General features: G+C 36.3%; 1 pseudogene across 1 annotated transcript; it reads right to left on the bottom strand.

The window, feature by feature from the left end:
* Positions 1-3,737: 3,737 nt before the first annotated feature.
* LOC308279011 (protein SET-like) lies at positions 3,738-11,005 on the bottom strand (annotated as a pseudogene). The gene is made up of 3 exons: positions 10,943-11,005; positions 6,543-6,695; positions 3,738-4,581 (listed from the first exon to the last, which is right to left on the bottom strand). The product of its transcript is annotated as a protein SET-like (transcript).
* Positions 11,006-18,380: the final 7,375 nt, after the last annotated feature.

Here is an 18,380-nt window from a genome sequence, read left to right as displayed (position 1 = left end):
TCTTACTGTCTCATTAATGCCTGTGTTAATTTACAATATAAACAGCAGTGTAGATGACTTTCCTTTTCTTCATATCAACATTATTTTTCATCTTTTTGATAATAGCATTCTAAGTGGAGTGAGATGATATCTCATTTGGTTTTGGTTTGCAGGTCCCTCATGACTAATGATATTAATTTTTTTTTCTCAAATTTGATGGAAATTTGAATTACTTCTTTCAATAAATATTTATTAAATATATTTGTATAGTTTAAACAAATAATTGTATTTTAATTTATTTATTTTCTCTAATATTCTGGATATCAATCCTTTGGAACATGAAAAATTTTCAAACATTTTTTCTTCATCCTCTATGTTGTCACTTTATACTTTCGATTGTTTCCTTTACTCTTCATAATCTTAGTTTAATATAATCTCATTTGTCTAATTTTTCGTTCATTGTCTGTGCTTTCATGGTCTTATAAAAAAAAGTTGCCTGTACTGATGTCTTGAAGTATTTTTCTAAGTTTTCTTCTAATAGTTTTACAGTTACAAGTCTTAAATTTAGGACTTTGGTCCATTTCTAGTTGGTTTTGTATAGTGTGAGGAAAATTTTCTATGCTTTTAAATTTCTCAGCCAAACATGGTGGCACACACTTCTATTCTCAGTACTTGGGAGGCTGAGACAGGAGGATCGCAAGTTTGCAGCCAGCCTCAGCTACTTCGTGAGACCCTCTGCAACTTAGTGAGACCTTATTTCAAAGTAACTAATTTAAAAAACAATAGGGATGGGGTAAAATGGGTTCAATCTCCAGTATAACATAATAAATAAATAAATAATCTGATGATGGTGATAGCAATAATAGAATGTAAGTTCTGAACCATATAAATTCTAGAAACCAATGTAGCTAACAGTTGTCCTCAAATATTATGTCCTTCATTATGTGCAACCTTTTATAAATACCAGTTCTAAAATTTGATGATAGGTTTTATGATCTCACAATGTTTGTTTTTAATTTATGTCTCTTAAATTTGAGTATTTTTCCTTCCTTTTTGAAATTTATTTTAATCATAGTAAAATACACGTAGCATAAATTTTATCATCTGAACCAATTTTAAGTGTACAGTTTATCAGTTTTAAGCACATTTACATTGATATGCAACCATTAATTAGAATTATTTTTATAAATATAAAACTACATCTTTATACCAGTTAAATAACTAATTTCTTCCTCTTCTTAACCCTGTACAACGTTGATAAACCTATGCCACTTAACATAATGTTTTTAATATTTATTCATTTCAGCATGTGTCAGAATGTTCCTATTTAAGGCTGAATAATATTCAATTGCATATGAATATCACATTTTGTTTATTCATTCCTTCATGATACACTCTTGATACACTCCAGAAAGTAACACACATTGGAAGAGAATTGCAGCACCCCTTGTTAACAACCTAGGAGAAATTAGATAGTGATCACTGGACAAATGTGACACCAAATGTTTTTATGCAAAGCATAAATATCTGTCCAGGAATCAAGACCAAGTACCCTAGATCCTCTATTGAGCCATAGGTAGGCTTTAGGAGGTTGTTAATCCCCATAAATTAGCTACAAGTTTTTAAATCTGTGTATACATGTCTATTTCTTTAAGGAAAAGTATTATGGTCCGTTACATTTTTTACTTGTCATCCTAGAAATGGGTGCTCTTTGATTGGAAAACCCACATACAGATGAGAAGAGGGTAGAGTAACACTCTAACTTTATTCAGAACATAGTAACTATATATGCAATTAGATGTTTCACTGTGTTATAGCAACAAAGAAGTCTTTATTCGTAAATGTAAAAGTAACTTCATAGAAAAAGAACTAGATATTTTTTTCACACAGTAATCTGCAAGGACACCTGCCATTTTCCAGGCAGCCAGAACTTTGAGTCACTGAGCAAGGCTCCAACCTTTACTGGGACCTGTCTTTGGGTTTTTCCCAGCTATGCTCAAGGTCATCCTGCATGTTCTCAGAGTTTAGCAATTAGCCTGTCAGAAATGCATTATGGATTCGGGCCCCTTTAGAGAAACAGCTTTCATTAGATTTTGAGAGATGCCTGTTGTTTCAATAAGCATTCTCTCTGCTCTGACCCCAAAAGAACCTAATGGCAACTTAGAGGAAGGATATTTATTTGCTCACAGTTCTTTAGATATCAGAAGTTCAGTCCATGTTAGGTCAGGTGAAGTCTGTGGAGCTCATGGTATGGAGCACAAAACAGAGGAGTGCAAGGGCTTTTCTTATATCATGAAGGCTGGAAGCAAAAGAGAGCTCAGAAAGGAGATTCAAGGACATTTGAATCGTTCCCAAGGCTATATCCCTAGGGACCTGCCTTAACCAAGCCCTGTCTCTAACATTGCTGTCTTTTCCATATGAGTCCAGGGTGACATTCTAAATCCAAACCATAAAACTTGTGTATGACTCAAAATGGGCCCTCCAGCTATTTGTGGATAGCTATTACCTCTGGTTCTGTGATAGATTTATTTGGAAGCATTACCAGAATAACTTCTGGTTAAATTGTCAGAAGTACAAGGCTATTTGATTGAAGATCAAAGCTCTATTAACTATAAAATATTCACATTCCAAAAGAGCTTTTAGAGGTTTAGTCCAAAGTTAAAATGTTTAGATCACCTTATTTTTTGTGTGTACACATTTAGTTTTATTGTAACAAAGCAACTTGTACACTTTTGTTTAAAACCTCAGTTTTTTAATGTTTAAAACATCATCTTAGCCGGGCGTGGTGGTGCACGCTTGTAATCCCCATGCTTGGGAGGCAGAGACAGGAGGATCGCTCAGGTTTGAAGGCAGCCACGCTTCCAAAAATAAAAAATAAAAATAAAAAAGAAAAAGTATAAAATAGGTCTGGGAGTGTAGCCCGCTAGGTAGAAGGGTTTCCAGGAACCCCAGTACCAGCAACAAAACAAAACAAAAACAAACAAACATCATTTTACCTTTCTAATGAAAACAAAAAAGAAATTTAAAAATAAATACAATCACAATAGAAAATGTCAATTTCAAATAAAATCCTACAGGTTCTGCTGATACTCCCATCTAGTGGCAGGCCTCAAGTCATCATTAGGAAAGAATTTTATTTTAAAAGTGCCATCTTAAACTGTAAGGATGTCCGTTAAAAATCACAATTAAATATGCCAAAAGAAAAGCCGTGTCATCAAAATGCCCCACCCAAACATCTCAAACCTACTCTTTATTGACCTTCTATATCCCCATTTTAAAGTTTTATTTTCTTTTTTAAACAATAGAATGTAGAAAAATACATCTTGGTAAATGCTGTTCATATTCACAGAGAAACAGTGTAACCTTTGAGCCCAATATACAGAGAAAAGAGGAAAAAAGCTAGAATTCTATGCACTACTATACAGGGGCTTAGCACCTCCAGCTTTCAGTAGAGTGAAGGATGCAGGTTTTTCTTTTTTTCCCTACAGAGGACGGTGGTGTTGATTCCATTATAGTTTTTGTTGAGACAAGAAGAGATAAAAATGAATTTAGAACACAAGAGTCTAGAGATTATTTTCCCATTGTAATCTATTCCAAAATAAGTTAAGAATGATGGTATTAAGAAAAAAAACCCTCAAGAACAGAATGACTGAGCACAAAGGGGAAAGAAAAACAAGGGACTACAACTTGCTTCCAGGGACTGAACAGAAAAAAAGAGAAATGAATGAACAAAATGGTTGGAATCCATCAGTGTTCAATTAATCATCTTCTTCATCCTCCTCTCCTTCCTCCCCTTCATAATTTTCACCTTCTTCACCTTAATCCTCATTCTCTTCTTCATCAATATCTTCTAATCCTTCTTCATGTTCATCATCATCTTCTTCCCTTTCTTCATCATTCATATCAGGAACCAAGTAGTACTGCAATGGATATGACCAAATATCACATTTGATGATCTCTCCTAACTCAGCTCTACCTGTATCAGAATGGTCAGTAAACCAAGTAAAGAAGCTCTCTAGTTCTTCATGCTACTTCTTTCTGCTGGCCCTAGTCTGCATTTGACTCGAACACTGTGTCAAATCCTTTGCAGATTTCCATTTAATTTCAGTGGACTTGGAAGATGTATCACCACTCTCATTCAGAGGAATTTCTTTGGAGAGAACTTTATTTATGAAGTAAGGATTTTTATCAAAATAATAATCTATTCTGTAATCTGATTTTATATCTTCAAATTCTGTCACTTCAACTCTGGTCAAATAATGCAGTGCCTCTCTTCCACCCCAAGCTGTACAGACACTTGTGGATGGTTGACAAATGTTGTCACCCCAAAATTTGGAATGTTGGTGATCAATTTTGACCTCTTCTGAAAAAATGGTTGGCAGAGTTTGTTATATTTCTATTCTACTTTCAATATCTCCTCATTGGCTTTTTCATTAAGTCTGTCTATTTCACTTTGTTCTTCATCAGTATGTTCATTTTCTTCCTGTTGTTCTTTTTGCCATTGGACAAGTCTGGGGAGGCTGAAATGTCTGCTGGTTGGGAGGCAGGAGGCAGTCTTGGTTTCTTCCTTTGGGAGAGGAGTGAAGATTGGCATTTGGGGACCTTGCCACCAGGGAAGCCAGTAACCAGACCCACAAGACTCAGAGAGCACCTTATTTTATTGTTTAAATGACCTCTACTTCACTGGTTCTTCCTTTCTTTTTTGATACCAGAGATTGGACCCAAGCTATTCTAACACTGAGGTACACTCTGAGCCCTTTTCATCTTTTATTTTGAAACAAGGTCTCACTAAGTTTCTGAGACCCTCACTAAATTGCTGAGGCTGGCTTTGAACCTGTGATTTTCCTGTCTTGGTTTCCCAAGGACTAGGATTACAGGCATGCACCACTATGCACTGCTTATATTGACTATTTCTTAAGCATTGTAATATTTTAAACTATTTCATTAAAGTGGTGAAGATAATATTTTCAATGTTGATTACTGCAGACTGGCATTGAACTGAAACCTTTTTATTTGAAAAGCATGTAACCACAGTTGTTGTTGGTGTATTGTTAATATAATGGGATTAATTATGATATATATTTATATATGCACATAACATAATTTGCAAATTTCATTGTCCAGTGGTTTCTATTTGCCTCATCTACTCCATTTCCTTTCCTACAAACTCCCATTTTCTACTCTAAGGATCTCCTTTTTATTTTCATGAATAACTTTTCTATTTATTTTTCTCTAGCTTCTACTTATGAAAGAAAATATATGACGCATTTTCTGAGTCTGGCTTTTTTAACATGACTTCTTTAGATTGATTAGTTTTTCCTGAAAACAACATGGTTTTGTTCTTTTTAATGTGAAAATGACATTTTTATAATGTTCTTCCAACTTCCCTTGTTACTAGACATGGAATCTTATTATTCCTGGCCTTGTTTCTTCCACTTTTCTTCCTCTTCTACTCTAACTACTTTTTAGAGCACCCATTTATATGTTCAGGCTTCTTCCAGATGGTTCACCTACAGAATTCTTATAACCTGATATAGCTCTCCTGGAGGGCCCCATTAGGAAGCAACTGCTTAAAGACTTGTTTGAACCAGTTATGAACCAATTGTTTTGGACCCTCTGCTTTTCCCCACCATTTCTCTTCCCCTTTGTTCTATAGATAAAAAAATTTTAGCTTGATATATCTATTTTAGATCATGACTTACTTAAGTTTGAACTTAGAAGCTGATTTTGGCTTTTCTGATTTTAATTTTTAGAATTCCCTACAAATGATCGCCTCTTGGCTTCCTGATCCTGGTCACATCAAGTAACTACTCCTCACAGACTGCTAGGAATCATTCCTCAGTATTTGCCCTCTCACTGCCAGACCTTTCTTGGGTGCTTTCAAAAGAAGATTAGACATGACTGAGTTTCTACTCAGGGAGTAATCCTCTTTTTTTTCTAAGACTGGTTCTTAAGATGAACCTCTGACCTAAAATCCTACTAGTTATTGACGGCTTCCATTCCTGAAGAGTCGAACCCTGCCCTTATTTTCTGATTACGAGAGGAAACACTGTAGAATGCTCTCTCATCATGACTATCTGGACTCCTTATTGAAATGCTCCACCTTTCTAATTGTATATTGAGAGAACAACTACTTCGAAAACAAGGCTTGAGGACAGCCATCTTGGTAACTTGGTGAGCCCACAATGGAGTTGGTGGCTTCCAGAATCCAGAAGCTCTCAGAGATAAAACTTCAGCAAAGAAGAAGCTAAATCTTGGCAAGTCAGTGAAGAGAACTAATACAAAAAATTGCATTCTTCTCTTCACACTAGAATAACTCAAGAATGCAAACATCCAAATAACCTAGCCAAACCACCTAGCAAACTACTACAGTTTCAGTTGAACTCAACAGGACCAGGAAAATACAGACACTTCCTACCAGGGACCTGAGTGGATACAATCAGCCTCATGAAGATCACCATGAATCTCCAGATTTCCCAGCCCAGCCAAACTGCCCAATGAACTCCTGTGGTTTTACCTGAACTCATCAGGACAGAGAAACTACAGAATCTTCCTGCAAGTACCTGAGTGACAACAATAGAACTCATCAAGACTGTGAGTTTACAGAATGTCCCAGCTGGTGCCTGTGTGGCTGGAGGCACTTGTGGGGCAATGACCAAACCCGTGGAGCCTGTGAGTTTGCAAATCATCCCAATGGAAGTGGTGGAAGGAGATACCTTCAGACATAACAGAAGCATGAATTAATAGACAGTCCCTAGGCACAATGTGGTGGGACTCAGAGTCATCAGTTCACCCTACATCTGAGGGTTTCACAGAATCATCAGTGATAATGTCTGTGGTATGAAGTAAATATGCCAAACATGCAGCACACTCATAAGGGAATAAACTCTTGTGTGACAGTATTTGGATGTCATGAGTACCAAGACTGGCATCCAGCAAGGTCTCACTTGATCTCAGCTTCCCAGAGCAGCAGTATTGTCCCTAGAGATAACTCAGTCACCTATTCCTCAGGCACAAAACCATATAATCTCTTCCCTAGCAAAGTTTGGGCCCTGCAAGCAGGGAAGCCAGGGAAAAGTAGGTTTTTACATGATCACAGCTGGCAGAGCAGCAGCACTGTCCCTGTGCAATTTGACTCAAACAATTGTGCTGCAAGCTGGAAATGCTACGTTATCTCAGCCAGCAGAGTTTGAGCTTAGTGAGGATGGAGACCAGAAACAGATAGGCTTCCATGTGATTGCAAACAGCAGAATAGTGATGGTGTCCCTGGGGCATCAAAGCTCAGGCAGCCAGGCCATAGGCTCAGAATGTCATAAATATATGGCCCAGCTGAGATTGGGCCTGGTGATCAGGAAGGCTCAAGCCAGCAGTCAGAAGTTTCATGGGATTGCTACCATCAGAGGCGTGGTGGTGTTCCTGGGGCATTAAATCTGAGACAGCTGGGCCACAGGCTGAGAACCTTATAGTCACTGTCTCTTTTTAGTTTATGGACAGAAAGCATGAAGGCCTGTAGTCCATCAGAGACTGCTGCTTGTCTGCACTAACAACTCTATTCCATTAAAGATCTTATAGAGGGACTAACTTAAAATCTGATTATAGGAGACAAATACATTGAAGCAAATATATGCCCCCAAAATATGACTTATTAAAAAGTGACAACAAATAGACATAGGACTCCCACACAAAAAGAAAGAAGATGCCAAGACAACAAATATACAAGCCTAAGAATTTTGAAAGCATAATAACAAAGAGCAATTAAGGGGAAATAATAAACTTCTACAACTAAACAACAATGGGGATCACCCATATAGAGCTATAAAAATACCAAGAGAATTTAAAATGATGATTTTTCAGTATAATCAAAGACATTAGAAATTAAATCAGAGAAAGTGTACAGGTTATAACAGAACATACCAGCATAAAAATAAGGCTCTATATAAGAACCAAAAAGAGGCTCTGAGTAAAATGAAGGTGACAACAAATAAAATAAAGACCCCAAGAGAAATTACCTCTGCAGACTAGACCACATGGAAAATAGAGTCTCACTCTTAAAATACATCTCATTCAAAACTGACCACATAGTCAATAATATAAAGAACACAATACTACCAGAATATTCAAGAAATATGGAAATATATAAAGCAACCTAACTTGCATATAGTAGACATTGAAGAATGTCTAGAAATAATCAACCAAAGGCATTAGAAACCTCTTCCAGAAAAATCAGAAAGTTTTCAAAATATAAAAAATGAGATGGATATCCACATACAGGAATTTTCTGAATTCCAAAAAGACAAGATCAAAGAAGAACTTCTCTAGGGCACATAACAGTCAAAATGGCTGGCATTAACATCAAGGAGAGAATTTAAAATGCATTAAGAGCAAAAAGATGAGCACCATTCAAGGACAAAACAGAAAGAATCACTTCAGTCTTCTCAAGCCAAATCATAAAAGCTAGGAGGGCCTGATATAATGTGCTCCAAACCCTGAAAGAAAATAAATACCAATGAAGACCTTTCTATCCAGAAAAGACAGCTTTCAAAATTTACAGAGAAATAAAAACCTTTCAAAGACAAGCAGAAACTAGAATTCATGACAACCAATCTGGCACTAGAGAAAATACCTTAAGAAATAAAATGAAAGGAAGAAAAAAATAAATACCAAAATTAGAGAAGAGACAAATTCCAGTAGATCAACACCTACACAAAGAAGAAATAGCACTATATAAAGCAGAAGATAACAGAAAACAAAAATATCTCTCAATAACATTGAATGTCAAAGGTCAAAATTCCCTGCTTAAAAGACATAGATTGGTAATTAAGATTAAAGTTGGATTATAATCCAACTATATGTTAGTTTCATAAAACTTGCCTTATAGCTGGGCGTGGTGGCGCACACTTGTAATCCCCGCGCTTGGGAGGCGGAGACAGGAGGATCGCGCAGATTCGAAGCCAGCCACGCGCGCTGGCTTAGGAGACCCTGTTTCCAAATAAAAATGTAAAAATAGGTCTGGGAGTGTAGCCCGGAGGTAGAAGGGCTTCCAGGAACCCCTGTACCACCAAAAAATAAAATAAAATAAAATAAAACTGCCTTATAGAAAAGATATTCATAGTCTAAAGGTGAATGGATGGGGAAAAGTTTAATGCAAATTGAGAAAATACAAATAGAAGTAGCAATTTTCATATCCAAAAAGTGGACTTTAAGCTAAAACTTATCAGAAGAAACTAGTAAGTTTTTTTAATGAAAAAAAGAAAAATCCAACAAGAATATATAATGATAGTAAACATTTATGCTCCAAATGTGGGTGCACTTTTATAAAACAAAACAAGACTTGAGGTAATGAAAACGTATTTATACTGTTTATGTTACTGCCCTTTCTTTTCAGGACCTTCCTTAGTAAAGAAGCTACCATTACTATCATCTTATCTTGGACTCATGCTGCCCCATTTTACAACAATAAATTGATATCCACAATCATTTCCATGTTTCTTAGGTCCCAGGATGCAAAAATTTTCTTTGTGGCTCTTTATATAGAATTCCTCAAGATACAGTTGAGCTGAATTCCTCAAGATACAGTTGAGCTCATCCCATGGACTTTATTGTTAGGCCTTTAGAGTTAGAGGCATTATGTCCTTTGTCCAATTTTACTGTTCTATAATAATGCTTATTTGCAAGCTGAAGTCCAGGGTTTCAGTTCTTCATATTTGAGTGGTAACTTATATTTATTGATAGTCTAATTATTTGGCTGTCTCAAATATAATTGCCTATTATTTTTACCTGTTAGTTATTAAAATAGTAACCTGAAGGAAATATGACTTAAGGAACAATATAAGTTTTTTAATCACCTTAATTTTTAGAACCATTGCATTCAAAGAGTTGATCAATGTAACAGGCATTTTTTGAAGTTTCAGGAATAATTTTGTAAAATTGCCTATTATCAAAATTTATACAGGTCATTTTTATTCCTCATTGTCTACAAAAGCTAGTCACCTATTGTAATTTAAATTCAGTAAGAACTGAAATGAGTAGATCATTAGTTGGATTCACAGATATAAATTCTGATTTTGTGTAATTAATTCTGAAGCCTAAAACTTGCTGGCAACTAGATGGATTATGAGATTTGCATTTCTTGTAATGAGTAAATATGAATGTCATTTACAAATAGGTTAATTATGTGTAAATAAATGTAAGATGTTTTGTGACTTGTTAATAAAAATACTAGCAGTTTTTTAAAGTAAAATGGAGTATAGAGAGAAAGCAACTCTTATTTCTCAACTGCAATTTTTTTAAAAATTCTTTAATTTTGTGTATGGTTTAGATTACCTACATATAGTACTAGATAGCTGGAGGAAATTTTATCTAAACTACTTTTTAAAAAATGTATTATGATTTGGATCTGTAATGTCCCCCCCTAAAAAAAGTTTATATGTTGAAACCATTGACTCCCAGTATAGCAAAGTTCAGAGGTAGAGCATGGCTGGAGGAGGTGAGTCTCTGGGTGTGTGCCAATTTGAAAACTATATCTGTACCTGGCTCCCACCTCTCATTCTCTCTTATTCCCAGGTATCATGAGCTAAGAAGTTTTCCTCTGCCATGCCCTGTTACCAGAATATTACTATACTGGAATATGCTGACCATGAATTGAGCCTTTGATACCATGAATCACAATAAACATGTTCTCCTCTAGGTTGTTCTGATTGGGTATTTTGCCACAGCCTTGTAAAACTGGCCAGTTCAGAAATTAGTACTAGGAGTGAATTCATTGCTGTGTATAAACTTGTCAATAATTTTCTAAGATTGAAACCAGTTTGTGGGTGGAGTTTGGAAAAGCTTAAATATTTGGGATGGAAAAGCCTTAGAATATTGGAAGCAGTGCCTAATGGGTAACTCTGGTGAAATCTCAGGAGACCAGAATGTGGATAGAAACACAGATATTAAAAATTCTACCCAAGAGGCAACATACCCTGGCTTCATCCATACAGTGCTGGTTTTGAAGGGATATAGTATGGTGTAGTTGAGTGGTCATGGAGGCTTTCACCCAGGATTCAAAGAAAGGCCTGGGGACTTCTGGGAGTATGAAGCCCATGGGAATCAGAACATTATAAATCCTGCTGACACTTGGTCTTTATTGCTGTGGAAATAGTATTCTGTCAAAAGAAATAAATCAGCATAAATTTAAAAAGAGCATAACAAGTGGAAACCAGGAGAAAAAAGCTAGAAGACAGATCAGAGAGCAGAAAAGGATCTTGGTTGTTTTGAATGGCAGCAGCTACGGGTATGGTGACACCATCTTGCCTCACCATGCCGGAATGCCAGAGACTCACAGGGAAAAAAAAAAAAAAAAAAAAAAAAAAAAACCTTGAAATGAAGTAAGGAACTGCAGCTAATTGAAATTGTAAGCCATCAGTTCTTCCTGTGTAAACACTGGCTATGACTTGCAGCAGTGGCAACTAAGCTCACCGTGCCCTCCAGAGATTCAGCGTGGTGCTCAACAACACCATAAGTGAACGTGCTGTTCCCATGGGAGACTCTGCCCATTGAGGCAGCCATGATAAACTCACAGAGTCTGAGACCAGTTCAATTCAGCAAAGGTGAGAGTAGAGTCTGCAGTTGGACATAGCAGAGGCTTGGATTAGCAGACAGCATTCAGGGACAATTAGGCAAAAAGGCCTACAGTCCTCAGGGCTCAGAGCCCTAGTAGAACCTCTGAGATTAACACAGACCACCCAATCCCAGTGAAAGGGGAGAAGTCAGACCAATCCAGCCCTAGCTATGGAGAACAGGGTCTCCTATATAGGTTTGGTCCCAGTAGTACCTGCTGCCTACATAGACAGGGAGAGACTCAGGCTCTACATCCATAGAAAGTGTGGAGGGAGACCTACACTTAACACTCGATCCAGCCCAATTAACATCTGTTTGCAGCAGGAAAGGTGCTGGTGGCACTCAGCGTCTGCACAGACAGAGAGATTGCAGAGGCAAAGTCTGCTTAATATTTATATATTTGTAAGGTTACATTATTTTGTTGTTGTTTTGGTTTGTATGTGTATTCTTGTATGTTTGCTCTCTTCCCACCTCTTATTACAAGCCTCTTCTTTTGTACATACCTACTCTTGTCTCTCAATCCCTTTTCCCTTTTTATTTTCTCTTCTTTGTCTTGTATTAAGTTCGCTTCATATCACTATACTAAATACATTTATTACTAGAATCCTACTATATTTTCATTTTCTCTAGTCTCTACTATATACTACCTTACAAAACTCACACTCTCTTTCTATTTGATCCTCTCTATGGCTATACCCTATCCTTGCATTCACGACTTCACTTTCCTCCTCACTCAAACATCACCACTGAATATAACACAACTTGCCCTTGTATATACCCGCTGACACCTACCGTCTGAGAGGAATCTATTAAAAGCAACGGATACAATCTTCTGAAATGATAAGAAGGAGGAATAACATGGAAGCAATGAGCTCACACAACCCCACCATAACAGAACCTGAGAGCACAGAATTGCAGAGATCACCAGAAAGACAAATAAGAAATTTAATAGTAGAAATGATATAGGATTTCCAAAAAGAATTTAGAGAAAGCCTGAAAGAAATAAAGGATGTAAACGTTGAAATGAAGGCAGAAAATGTCTTTCCACTCCAAAAATGAATGCATAGTATGTAATTAGTATTAAAACAGTCACATAAGATCACTAGAACAGAATAGTATCCCTAAAAGTAGGCATACACATTTCAAGAAATTGACAATTTTCTAGATAAATATGGCCTTCCTATACTGAGTCAAGAAGATATAGAAAATTCAAAACAACCAATATCAATCAAAGAGATTGAAGCAGCAATAAAGAGCTTACCATCAAACAGAAGCCCAGGACGAGATGGTTTCCAAAGTAAACTTTATAAAACCTTTATAGAAGAGCTAATCCCAATACTTCTCAATCTATTTCATAAAATAGAAAGAAATAGGAATTTACCAAATACACCCTGTGTAGGCAATATCACAAAATAGAAATTTACCAAATACATTCTGTGTAGGCAATATCACATTAATACCAAAACAAAATAAAGATAGCTCAAGGAAATAACACAGCAGGACTATAATTTTGATGAACTTAGATGCAAAACTGCTAAACAAAAAAATTCATCTCAGAGATGCAAGGCTTGTTCAACATACAAAAATCAATATATGTAATTCATCACATAAACTAAACCAGACAAAAATCACACGATCATTTCAACAGATGCTGAAAAAACATTTGTAAAAATCCAACACCCATTTATGCCAGAAGTACTGCAGAGAATTGGAATAGAAGGAACATACCTCAATATCATAAAGGCAATCTACAATAGGCCCACAGCCAACATCATATTAAATGGGGAAAACCGGTGAGAATTCCCCCTAAAAACAGAAACAAGACAAGGATGTTCATTATCACCACTTTTTTCTTTAATATAGTACTTGAGAGTCAGAGCAATAAGTAAAGTAAAGGAAATCAGAGGAGAACAAACAGGACAAGAAGAACTAAAACTATTGCTATTTGCAGATGATATGATACTATACTTAGAAGACCCAACAAACTTACCTAAAATGCTTATAGAACTGATCAACAAATTCGGCAAAGTGTCTGGATAAAAAACAATCTTTAAAAAATCAGAAGCTTTTCTGTGTGCCAACCATAAATCCACTGAAAAAGATATTCAGGAAACACTTCCAATAAGTTAGACCAGACTTTATGAAGCTGTTAGAGGAGGGCATAGGTTCAACACTCCTGGCATGCCTGTATTATTTAAAATTAATTTTAAAGAATGATTAGTAGAGTCAGGAATGGTGGCACATTATTGTAATCCCAGCATTTGGGAGGCCAAAACAGGAGGATCGTGGTTTACAGCCAGCCTTAGCTACTTAGTAAGACCCTTTGCAACTCAGTGAGACCCTGTTTTAAAATAAAGAATTAGCAATAGTGTTGGGGGTGTCACTTTAGTGTAGAATTCTCCTGGGTTCCATCTCCAGTATTAGAAAAAAAGAATGAATAGTGGAATTTTATGTAAACAATGTATATATATATATATATATATATATATATATACTATTAGTTTTATATATAGTTATATATAAATATTAATATAGTAGTTGTATATATTAATATTAGTTATATATAACTAATATTTTTATATATAGTTATATATAACTAATGAGGAAAATGTATAAATATTTTTATATTTTATAAATATTTATAATTTTATAAATATAAATATTTTAATAGGGAAAATATAAATACAAATATTTTCCCTCAGTTGTTTATTAGAATAAATAAAGCACATCAGTTATGGTTAAAAAATCCCTTTTTTAGCTAAGTTATAGAAGAGATAAAATAAAAGGAGAAAACAGCCCTTCTTCACAGTTCCTACACATAGTTTCTTTTTAGAGCACATATCATTTTGAGATGATGTAACAAAAAAAGGCTGGGGAGCTTAAACAAGAAGCATTTATTACTCATAATTATGGGGACTAGAAAACCTATATCAAGATGATCAAGGAGTTGGTAAATCTGTAAGACTTAAGGGGCTTGACCAATAGAATAAATAGCCATCATAATTATCTATCCATAATTTGAGAATCTGAGACCAGATAGATTATATAAGATAAGCAGCTAGTGGTTTCAATGTAATTTTTATGAGGTAGGACACAAAATTCTCTTCAAAATAAAGCTCAATTCAGAATTTTTTCTGTCTCTCTTTTTTGAGGTACTGGGGATGGAATTCATTGGCATTCTATCTCCAAACTACACTTCCAGCCCTATTTTTTATTTTTTATTTGGAAATAGAGTCTCACTGAGTTTCAAACGGCCTTACTAAGTAGCTGAGGCTGGCTGCGAACCATGATCCTCCTGTCTCAGCCTCCCAAATGCTGGGATTATAAGCATGTGTCACCACGCCCCACTCGGAATCTTTATACATTAAACAAAACAAAATTGTTCTGAAGAAACAGAAAATGTCTTTCACTCAACCCAAGTGTTATGGTTAGATACAGAATAGTCCCTTGGAGAGCTCAAAAATTAATGTTTGAAGTTGATGTAATTGAGTCATGAGGGTTTTAATCTCAGCAGTGGATAAATCCATTGTAATAGATTTGTCTGGGTGGTGACCTAGATCATAAGTGTGTGGCTGAAGATGAGTCCCTGGGCACAGACTTGGGGATCATTTATAGTTTCTCCTCCCCCCGAGCTTGTTTTTATTTCTGGCCTCCACTATGTGAAGATCCCATTTCTTTCCACTTTCCACCACCATGCCCTGAGATCCAGACACTAGCCTCACATGAACTGAACTCTGATATCTCAAAGGAAAACTGAGCAAATAAATCTTTCCTCTATTAAGTTTCATGGTCAGGTATTTATATTATGGCTGTGAGAATGCAAAATTTTGTTCTCAGGGCATGGTGGCTGGAAGCCGAAAGTGGGAGAGCACAAAGACTCTGCTCTGAGATCAAGAGATTCAATGATAAAAATCACAATCTCAAGCTGGGCATGGTGGCTCACGCTTATAATCTCCACGCTTGGGAGGCTGAGACAAGAGGATCGCACAGGTTCAAAACAAGCCTCAGGTACTTAGGTTCTCACCAACTTAGAGAGACCCTGTTTCCAAATAAAATATAAAATAGGTCTGGGAGTATAGCCCGGAGGTAGAAAGCCTCTGGGTTCCACCCCTAGTACCACCCAAAAAAACATCACAATCTCTAAGGCCACAACCCCAGGGACCCACCTTTTCCATCCAGACATCCATACCCCACCTGCCTATGTTACCATGCAGTAATTCCCTTACAATGGATTTCTCTATTGATGAGATTATAACCTCATGCATTAACTACATCAGTTCTGAGCATTAAAACAGGAGCTCTTAGCCGGTTGTGGTGGTGCATGCCTGTAACCCCAGCACAAGTAGTCCTGGCTAAAAGCAAGATCACTTCTTTAATTGGAATATAAATTAAGGCAAGAAATATGACTACAGAAGCAAGAAAGTGTGGTGCGAGGAAGAGAAGAATTTGCTTTCTTTGCTTGTATTTTCTTAATGAAGTGTGAGAAAAGGTCATCAGCTGAGAGGAAAGGGTTAAGAATGTGCAAGCGATTTGCAGAAAGGGAAAATATGATTAAAGAATAGAAAAGTTAACCTACTATAAAAAACATTCCACAGTTGCCAGGCAGAAGTATAAATTAAACTTAAAACTCCTGACTCTTTGGCCAAATGTCAGTAAGGCTGCGGGAGAATATCAGAAAGCAGAGAATGCCTATAGCCAGCATTATACCAGACTCATATTTAGTCCAGGGGCAACCTTATCTTCCTTTTACCAGACATCATCCATAAAAGCCTTGTAAGCAGGATATCCATCTTGTAGATCCTAATGGCTGGCTCACATTTAAAAGGGTTATTATCTCTAAGAAATAATCATGAATAAGTTTGTAAGATGCTTTAGATTTCGACTCCCACAACTTTCAGTCTGGCATAGTATAGAAAGGTTACTGCCTTGGAATCCATCAGTTCTGGTTTTGAATTCCGCCTTTTTTTTTTTTTTTGTGGTACTGGGATTTCTGGAAGCCCTTCTACCTCCGGGATATACTCCGAGACCTATTTTATACTTTTTTATTTTGAGGAAAAGGGTCTCCTAAGCCAGCGTGCACAGCTGGCTTTGAACCTGCGCGATCCTCCTGTCTCTGCCTCCCAAAAGCGGGGATTACAAGCGTGCGCCACCACGCCCTGCCGAATTCCAGCTTTGACTCTGGAAATCTGTTTCAAATCATTCTTCCCTCTCTAGATTGTAATTTTTATCTGTCAAATGTGAATAAAGAAGTTTATATTAAATTTCTTCTGATAAATTTATCCCTGTTTGCTCAGGACTTTCATGTGTTAAAATTAAGTCTCACACTCTGCTAACCTCCTCAGTCCTAAACAAACTGGATATTTGGGCATCCTAACCCAATCTGTCTTTTCCTAATCACTCTAAGATACTAGATAATTCACTCCTCTAGATCTGTTTCCTCATTTGTAAAATATTAATAATGCCTGATTTGCCCAACTCTGAAGTTTGGGGAGAAGCAAATTAGAAAAGTTCAAATGAAAGTAATTTGACAACTACATGCTCCTAAGCCTGTGAGAGATCCTCTTGTCAGAAGCCCTATATCTCATTGCCTGGGATTATACTATGTGAAATTCAGTCTGGTTAGAAATTAGTTTGGGAAGTAGAGGCTCTTTGGACCTATGCAGAAAAATTTAAGAAAATCATCTTTATTGCCATACTTGAAAATAGGAGCTGATGTCTTTGAGGACTGTTTACTTGTAGTTACAGAGAATCTTTCTTTCTTTTCTTTTTTCTTTCTTTCTTTCTTTCTTTTCCCTTTCTTTTCTTTTTCTCAAATCTTAACAAGGAGAAAATATGTTTATATCATCCTCAGGAGACAGCATCTGCAAACTACTGCCAAGAATTTTTTTGTATAACCTCCCTATTGTTTTTATTTTTCTCCCTGATAAACTCTTGTCGTAATGGGGAACATATGGATGTTAAGGACTCTCGCTGTTTTTCTTCAAGGTTGACCATAACTATCTGCCTTACTGGGAATAAAAAAGGATTTATCATGAAAAGTTTTTTTCTGGCTGCTATTATAAGCTTTAAAAAATGCAGAGATGAAGGAACTTAATCTCCACTCCAGATTCAGATTCCGTTTCCAATCTAGTAAATAAATTTCCTTCACCTGCAAACACCAAGTGAAGCATGCGGACAAGTGCTATTTCTCACTGGGGTGGTATCAGTAATAGTAGTTTGTACTGATTCTACCACTTTTCTCTGGGGGAGTGTCTTCTGCATTACAGATTTAAATCATTTCTTTCTTTTTTGACATTCTCCCTTAAAGCAATTGTCTTCCAAAATTAATCTTCCAATCCCTTGAAAAATTAGGGATAGCTAGTAATTATTATTCTTTTACTGGTTTTGGAGCCAGGCCTCCATATAAGTTTTCAGTTGTTATTGCTAGCAGCTACTCTCCAATGAAGAAACATTGATAATAAACAACATTGAATGTTCACTGAGTGGTATGGACGGTAACATTTCCCTTTATAGTGTACAGTCTTTTGCTGTTTATAAAGCATTTTAATACCCATTATACACTTAATTTTTATAACAGCTTCATTGGTCAGGGAAGGAATTCAGGGTCTCATTTTGAAATGAAAACATGTTCAGTAACTAACCCATGATCACACACATCCCATAGGTGAAACATTCAGGATGCCATTGTCCATACTTTCCAGTATATCTTACTATCAGTGAACTAGTGAGACAGTATATATACTATAGAGGACTGCTGGACTAGAAGCAAGGATTTCTGGGCTTCAGTTATATCTTGATCA

The sequence above is a fragment of the Muscardinus avellanarius genome (assembly GCF_963383645.1).
Source record: "Muscardinus avellanarius genome assembly, chromosome: X".
NCBI classification, from domain to species: domain Eukaryota; kingdom Metazoa; phylum Chordata; class Mammalia; order Rodentia; family Gliridae; genus Muscardinus; species Muscardinus avellanarius.
Note: the sequence above shows the minus strand (reverse complement) of the source record. Positions and strands in the feature narration are given on the sequence as shown.